General features: G+C 52.1%; 2 pseudogenes; both read left to right on the forward strand.

The window, feature by feature from the left end:
* The first annotated feature begins 266 nt into the window (after nt 1-266).
* Nucleotides 267-6,406, forward strand: LOC117974638 (dual specificity protein phosphatase 8-like; annotated as a pseudogene).
* Nucleotides 2,756-6,406, forward strand: LOC134731071 (uncharacterized; annotated as a pseudogene).
* Nucleotides 6,407-6,793: the final 387 nt, after the last annotated feature.

Here is a 6,793-nt window from a genome sequence, read left to right on the forward strand (position 1 = left end):
CCTCTTTAAGACCTGCATCATTTTTCAATTAGTCTAAATTAATATATAGCCTTTTTTTACGTGAGGGATTTTTTTTTAATAGGAGCTTATTGAATTTTAAGTCTAGATCTTTGTTTTCAATTCCTCAACATATTCTATAAATAAGACCAAATTATAGTAGAAGGATAGTAAATAAGCTATTATCTTTTAGAAGTTGTAAAGAGCACTGATTAACTCTATATTAGAGACCCCGCCCCTGCCTTGGCTGCGCGGGCCCCCACCAAAGGGCCCATGGCGAGGGCAGCGCGGGTCCCCCGGAACGCCCCCCGAGGCGAGCGCTAACGAGGTCCGGCACCATTGCTAGGTCACTCCCAGTGCAAGGCCACACTTGGGCCATCTGAGCAACCCCTCCTCACTTCAGGGGTCACCCTCCCCACCACCCATTGCCCCACCATGGCCGGAGACCGGCTCCCGAGGAAGATGATGGACGCCAAGAAGCTGGCCAGCCTGCTGCGGGGCGGGCCTAGGGTGCCTGGTCATCTACAGCCGCTCCTTCTGGAGTACAACAGCTGGCATGTGCTCAGCTCCGTCAACATCTGCTGCTCCAAGCTGGTGAAGTGGCGGCTGCAGAAGGGCAAGGTGACCATTGCAGAGTTCATCTGGCTGGCCACACGCAGCCAAGTGGAGGCCACTGAGCCACAGGATGTGGTGGTCTATGACCAGAGCACACGGGACGCCAGTGTGCTGGCCGCAGACCGCTTCCTCTCCATCCTGCTGAGCAAGCTGGACAGCTGCTTCGACAGCGTGGCCATCCTCACGGGGGGCTTCGCCACCTTCTCCTCCTGCTTCCCCAGCCTCTGCCAGGGCAAGCCTGCTGCCCTGCTACCCATGAGCCTCTCCCAGCCCTGCCTGCCCGTGCCTAGCGTGAGCCTGACCCTCATCCTGCCTCACCTCTACCTGGGCTCGCAGAAAGACGTTCTGAACAAGGATCTGACGACACAGAATGGAATAAGCTACGTCCTCAATGCCAGCAACTCCTGCCCCAAGCCTGACTTCATCTGCGAGAGCCGCTTCATGCGGGTCCCCATCAACGACAACTACTGTGAAAAGCTGCTGCCATGGCTGGACAAGTCTATGGAGTTCATCTGTAAAGGCAAGCTGTCCAGCTGCCAAGTCATCGTCCACTGTCTGGTCGGTATCTCCCACTCTGCCACGATCGCCATCGCCTACATCATGAAGACCATGGGCATATCCTCCGACGACACCTACAGGTTCATGAAGGATAGGCGCCAGTCCATCTCGCCCAACTTCAACTTCCTGGGCCAGCTGCTGGAGTAGGAGCGCAGCCTGAAGCTGCTGGCCACCGTGCAGGGGGATGCGGGCACCCCCTCAGGGACGCCGGAGCCTCCGCCCAGCCCTGCGGCTGGGGCCCGGCTGCCATGGCTGCCACCACCTACCTCAGAAAGCGCTGCCACCGGGAGTGCAGCTGCCAGGGAGGGCGGCCTGAGCGCGGGCGGGGAGCCCCCACTGCCCCCCACGCCCCCAGACACCTGCGCGCTGCAGCAGGGCCTGCGCGGCCTGTACCTCTCCTCTGACCGCCTGCAGGACACCAACCGCCTCAAGCGCTCCTTCTCGCTGTACATCAAATCAGCGAACACCCCCGGCCGGCGGCCCAACGGCCCCGGGTCACCCGACCCCGGCGAGGTCCCAAAGCTCTGCAAGCTGCACGGCCCGTCGGAGCCACGCTGAGCCTACCTTCGCCCAGCCCCGACAGCCCGGATGCCGCGCGCCCACGGCCCTGCGGGCGGCCCAGGCCCCCAGCCGGCTCCCCGCTCCCCCGCGCACAGCCTCGGCCTCTCGGCCCTGTTGGCGCCCAGGCTGCCCGGCCCTGGCCAGCCGGCCCCGGAGTCTGGGCGCCACCGCTCGACTCCCCGGGCACGCCGTCGCCCGACGGGCCCTAGTGCTTCAGCCCCGAGGGCGCGCAGGGGGCGGGCGGGGTGCTGTTCGCACCCTTTGGCCGGGCGGGCGCCCCGGGACGGGGCGGCGGCAGCGACCTGCGGCGGCCGGAGGCAGCAAGGGCTGAGCCCCGGGACGCGCGGACCAGCTGGCCCGACGAGCCGCCGCGGAGACGGAGACGCAGATCAAGCGCTGCAGCTGCCAGATGGAGTTCGAGGAGGGCATCCTGGAGGGGCGCACTCGCGGCGAGGAGCTGGCCGCCATGGGCAAGCAGGCGAGCTTCTCGGGCAGCGTGGAGGTCATCGAGATGTCCTGACCCCTCCGCTGCCCTCAGCTCCGCTGCCCACAGCCAGACCCGTTATAAATATATATTATATATAATGCAAAGAAAGGTAAATGGTTTTATTTTATTTTTATTGAGAAGTAAATATTTCTATTTTTTTATTTATTTAAGCTATTCATTCTGGCAATGATTTGGCAACAGTGCAGGTGGTCCTCGAGCTCTATTTTTACTGTCTGGTATTTAAACTGAAACATACCTTTCTAAGCAATACGAGGCCACCTTCAGTCGCAAGGTGGGTGCCAGGCCTGGTGCCCCTCCCAGTTCCCCCACCCCAGGAAACACTGCTGACACTTGCAAAGGCTGCCGAGCTTTTGTGCACTTTTTACATAAGAAAAAGGATAAAAAAAGGAAAAAAAAAAAAGCTTATTTGCCACAAACAGCCGCGGAACCCCCCCCCCCCCGCCACCTTCTTCCTCCCTTCAGGCTCTGCCCCAAAGCCATAGGTTGGAGGAGCAGGAGCTGGTGTGCCCCAGAGAGATGCGGCCAGCCCTCCACCAGCTCCAGGCACCAAATCTTGGTGGCAGGGAGGGCACCCCACTGCCCGTTGCCCCAGAGCTGTTCCTTCTCAAGGGAGGACAGGCATTGGGCCCCATGGTGCCAGGATGTTGAGAGGGGCTGAGGAATAGAACAGAGTGTGTAGGGGCTTGGGGCAGGGGGTTCTGGAGCGTCAGATGAGGTGGAGCCCAGGGGAGGATGGGGGTGTTGTTAATGTCCCCAACTCCTGCCAGAGCCCCAGTCCAGCCACTGGTGGCTCAGAAAGGCCATTCCCAGAGGGCTGCGGCCCTCCCTTCTCCTTTGACCCTGCCCCCAGAACTACCTGCCAGGCAGGGCGGCACCAGTGCAGGAGAGGAGCTTGGCCTCCGGGGGTGACACAGGAGTGGGGCCTGGCTAGCCTGTGCTGGCTCCACTGGGCGGGGAGCCCTGGACCGCCAGGTATGCGGAGGGGGTGGGCTTAGGGTCCTGTTCCAGGTCCGTCCCCCACCTAGCAAGTCCCCAGGCAGGACTTGGAAACCAGGTGTGCACCAGCAGGCTGAGGGGCTCCATGAGCAGGTGCTGCTTCGCACAGGAAGTTCAGGCGCCAGCCAAGTCCCTGTGCTTCTGGGGTAGGCCTGCTTCACTTAGGGTGCGCTGCCCTCAAGGCAGATAAAGCCCTCTCCTTTGCCCCGACCTGCATGGGGGCTTCTCAGGAGAGAAACTCCCGTGTGCCCCTTTCCCAGGGCACTCTCTCTCTAGACAGCATGCCACCCCCAAACACAGGTGGCTTTTGGGCCCAGGTGGGTCAGCCTGCTGCCCCTGGCCCATACCCTCTCAGGCCATTGGGACCCCTGCCCTTCAGATGTTCTAGGGTCTAGGAGTGGACCAGTCACCCTGGGAAGAGGCCAGGGCCTTGGCAGGAGGGGTGGCCCAGGCAGGACCCAGTCCTGAGTCCTGGAGCAGGGCCAGGGAGGCGCCCACCCCACCCCGGCCAGCCGCCCTCTCTGCTGTTTGTTCTATTTGTTCTTCTTTTCACCCATAGCCTTGTGTTCCTGTCATCCCTCCTTTCAGCAAAAGTCCTTTTCCCATTCCCTCTGTCCCCACCAACTGCTGTTCCCCAAGAAAATAAGCTATCATTGTATTTGCAATCTATGGATTAGAGGTTGAAGTATTTATTATTATTGGTTAATTATTATTAATTATATAAAATATATATATTAGAACTTGGCTAGCCAATTTTATTGAACAATTCCTGTTCAATAAAATGTTGTTTAAAGTACAGTTTAGAAAACGATGGTAGGTTTATTTCTTGAACTTTCAGAAATTCAAGCTTAAAGCATCACACGTTTTTCTAATATTGTGTGGCATTTTCTGTCATTTTACTTTTTTAACCTTTATATGGAATAACAACCATCAGCCTTGTCTTTCAGATGTGCCATTTGGGGGTGCTAAAGCTGGTGTTAAGATCAATCCCAAGACCTATACTGTAAATATGAGAGTGATACTTGGTTTTTTTTGTTGTTGTTTTTGTTTTTCTGAGACAGAGTCTTGCTCTGTCGCCCAGGCTGGAGTGCAATGGTGCAATCTCGGCTCGCTGCAACTTCCGTCTCGGGATTCAAGCGATTCTCCTTGATTCAGTAACTAGGATTACAGGTGCATGCCACCATGCCCAACTAATTTTTGTATTTTTAGTAGGGGGGCGGTATCAGCATGTTGGCCAGGCTGGTCTTGAACTCCTGACCTCAGGTGATCTGCCCGCCTTGGCCTCCCAGAGTGCTGGGATTACAGGCATGAGCCACCGCACCCGGCCTCAAAGTGATATTTGTGCACACAGTGCATTTACGAAGGACTTGAAATTACTGGGCTTCTCTGTATCCCCCATATCAGTGAGATCAATGGTCCCCATTGCTTTTCAAATGGAATGAAAAAAGTAAAGAATTAACTCATTGAGTGTTTTGCCATATAAAGGTCACCTACTTAATATCTATATCCTTTATCATTTTGTTTTGTTTGGTTTTGTTTTTATGAGTCTTGTGTTTTTTTTTTTGCTTTTTGTATTATTATTTTCTTACTTATTAAAAAGGTAATTAATATTTTCATATTGTTAGACACTTAAACCCATATTTAAGAATTACTGTGATCTAATTAATCAGGTGTAGTGGTGCGCACCTGTAATCCCAGCTACTTGGGAGGCTCAGGCATGAGAATTGCTTGAACTCAGGAGGCAGAGGTTGCAGTGAGCCGAGATTTCACTGCTGTACTCCAGCCTGGGCAACAGAGAAAGACTCTGTCTCAAAAAGAAAAAAAAGTATTACTGTGATCTGAAGTTTTTAAGTCAGGATCTCATTCTAGACAAATATCTTAACTAAGCCTATAAAAACCTTACTTTTTATCCTGTCAGTTCCAAGCAAATTCAAACTGGTTGTCACAATGCTTTACATAATACTAAATTATCTGTATACAAACATAAACGCGTATGATTTTTATTCTCTTTAAAATTCACCATTTACATGGAATATAATTATATTTCAATTAATCTTAATTAAGATTTAGTAGGCCAGGCGCGGTGGCTCACGCCTGTAATCCCAGCACTTTGGGAGGCCGAGGCGGGCAGATCACGAGGTCAGGAGATCGAGACCATCCTGGCTAACATGGTGAAACCCCGTCTGTACTAAAAAATACAAAAAAAAAAAAAGTACCTGGGTGTGGTGGCGGGCACCTGTAGTCCCAGCTGCTCGGGAGGCTGAGGCAAGAGAATGGCGTGAACCCGGGAGGCGGAGCTTGCAGTGAGCCGAGATCGCGCCTTCCTGCAAGACTGGGCTAGAGAGCAAGACTCCATCTCAAAAAAAAAAAAAAAAAAAGATTTAGTATATTTTTCAGTGGGGAATTAATAGAATGGGAATTTGAGTCCTAGTTCTACTATCCTGTTTTTATAATCTACTTTTTTGATCCCTTATTTCCTCACCTTTAAAATGGCAATGCCTACTTTATGAGTTGTTCTAAGGATTACAAGAGAAGACATATGAGAATGTACTATAAATAGAAAATAAGATGCTAGCAATAATCTCAAGCGATTTTTATATCTTTTTTAATTTTTATTGTTTTCTTATTTTACAGGATAATGAATTGGAAAAGATCACAAGGAGGTTCACCATGGAGCTAGCAAAGAAGGGCTTTATTGTGTGGCCACATAGATTTTGGTATAAAGTGGGAACATCTAAAAAAATCTTTTTTTTTTTTTGAGACAGAGTCTCGCTCTGTCGCCAAGATTGGAGTGTAGTGGTGCGATCTCCTCCACCTCCCGGGTTCAAGCAATTCTCTTGTCTAAGCCTCCCGAGTAGCTGAGACTATAGGCATGTGCCACCATGCCCAGCTAATTTTCGTATTTTTATAGAGATGGGGTTTTGCCATGTTGATCAGGCTGGTCATGAACTCTTGACCTCAGGTGATCCACCCATCTCAGAATCCCAAAGTGCTGGGATTACAGGCGTGAGCCACTATGCCCGGCCTCCTACTATTTGTAATAGGAGATAGGGTCAGATAAGGGAATAAAAGCAGGCTGCCCCAGCCAGGGGCAGCAACCAGCTCAGGTCCCCTTCCACACTGTGGAGGCTTTGTTCTTTCACGCTTTGCAATAAATCTTGCTGCTGCTCACTCTTTGGGTCCGCACTGCCTTTATGAGCTATAACACTCATCGCGAAGGTCTGCAGCTTCATTCTTGAAGTCAGTGAGGCGAAGAACCCACCAATTCCGGACACAGAAGTGTCTTCATTTAAAAAAATTTTTTAAGTGCACTGAAAAAGCATCACATATTCTAGCCTCGTAATAATGCTCCCCTTTTGGAGATCCAGGAATCAGTGTGGGCTCTGCCCAGAGCTCAGAGATCTAGTAAAAAGACAGATAGTTCCTATATAAATAAAATTGGTCTCCTCATATAATCCTATGATAGATTTCTTTTTTTTTTTTTTTTTCTTTTTGGAGACAGAGTTTTCGCTCTTGCTGCCCAGGCTGGGTGATCTTGGCTCACTGCAACCTGCACCT

The sequence above is a fragment of the Pan paniscus genome, chromosome 8 (genome assembly GCF_029289425.2).
Source record: "Pan paniscus chromosome 8, NHGRI_mPanPan1-v2.0_pri, whole genome shotgun sequence".
Classification (NCBI taxonomy): domain Eukaryota; kingdom Metazoa; phylum Chordata; class Mammalia; order Primates; family Hominidae; genus Pan; species Pan paniscus.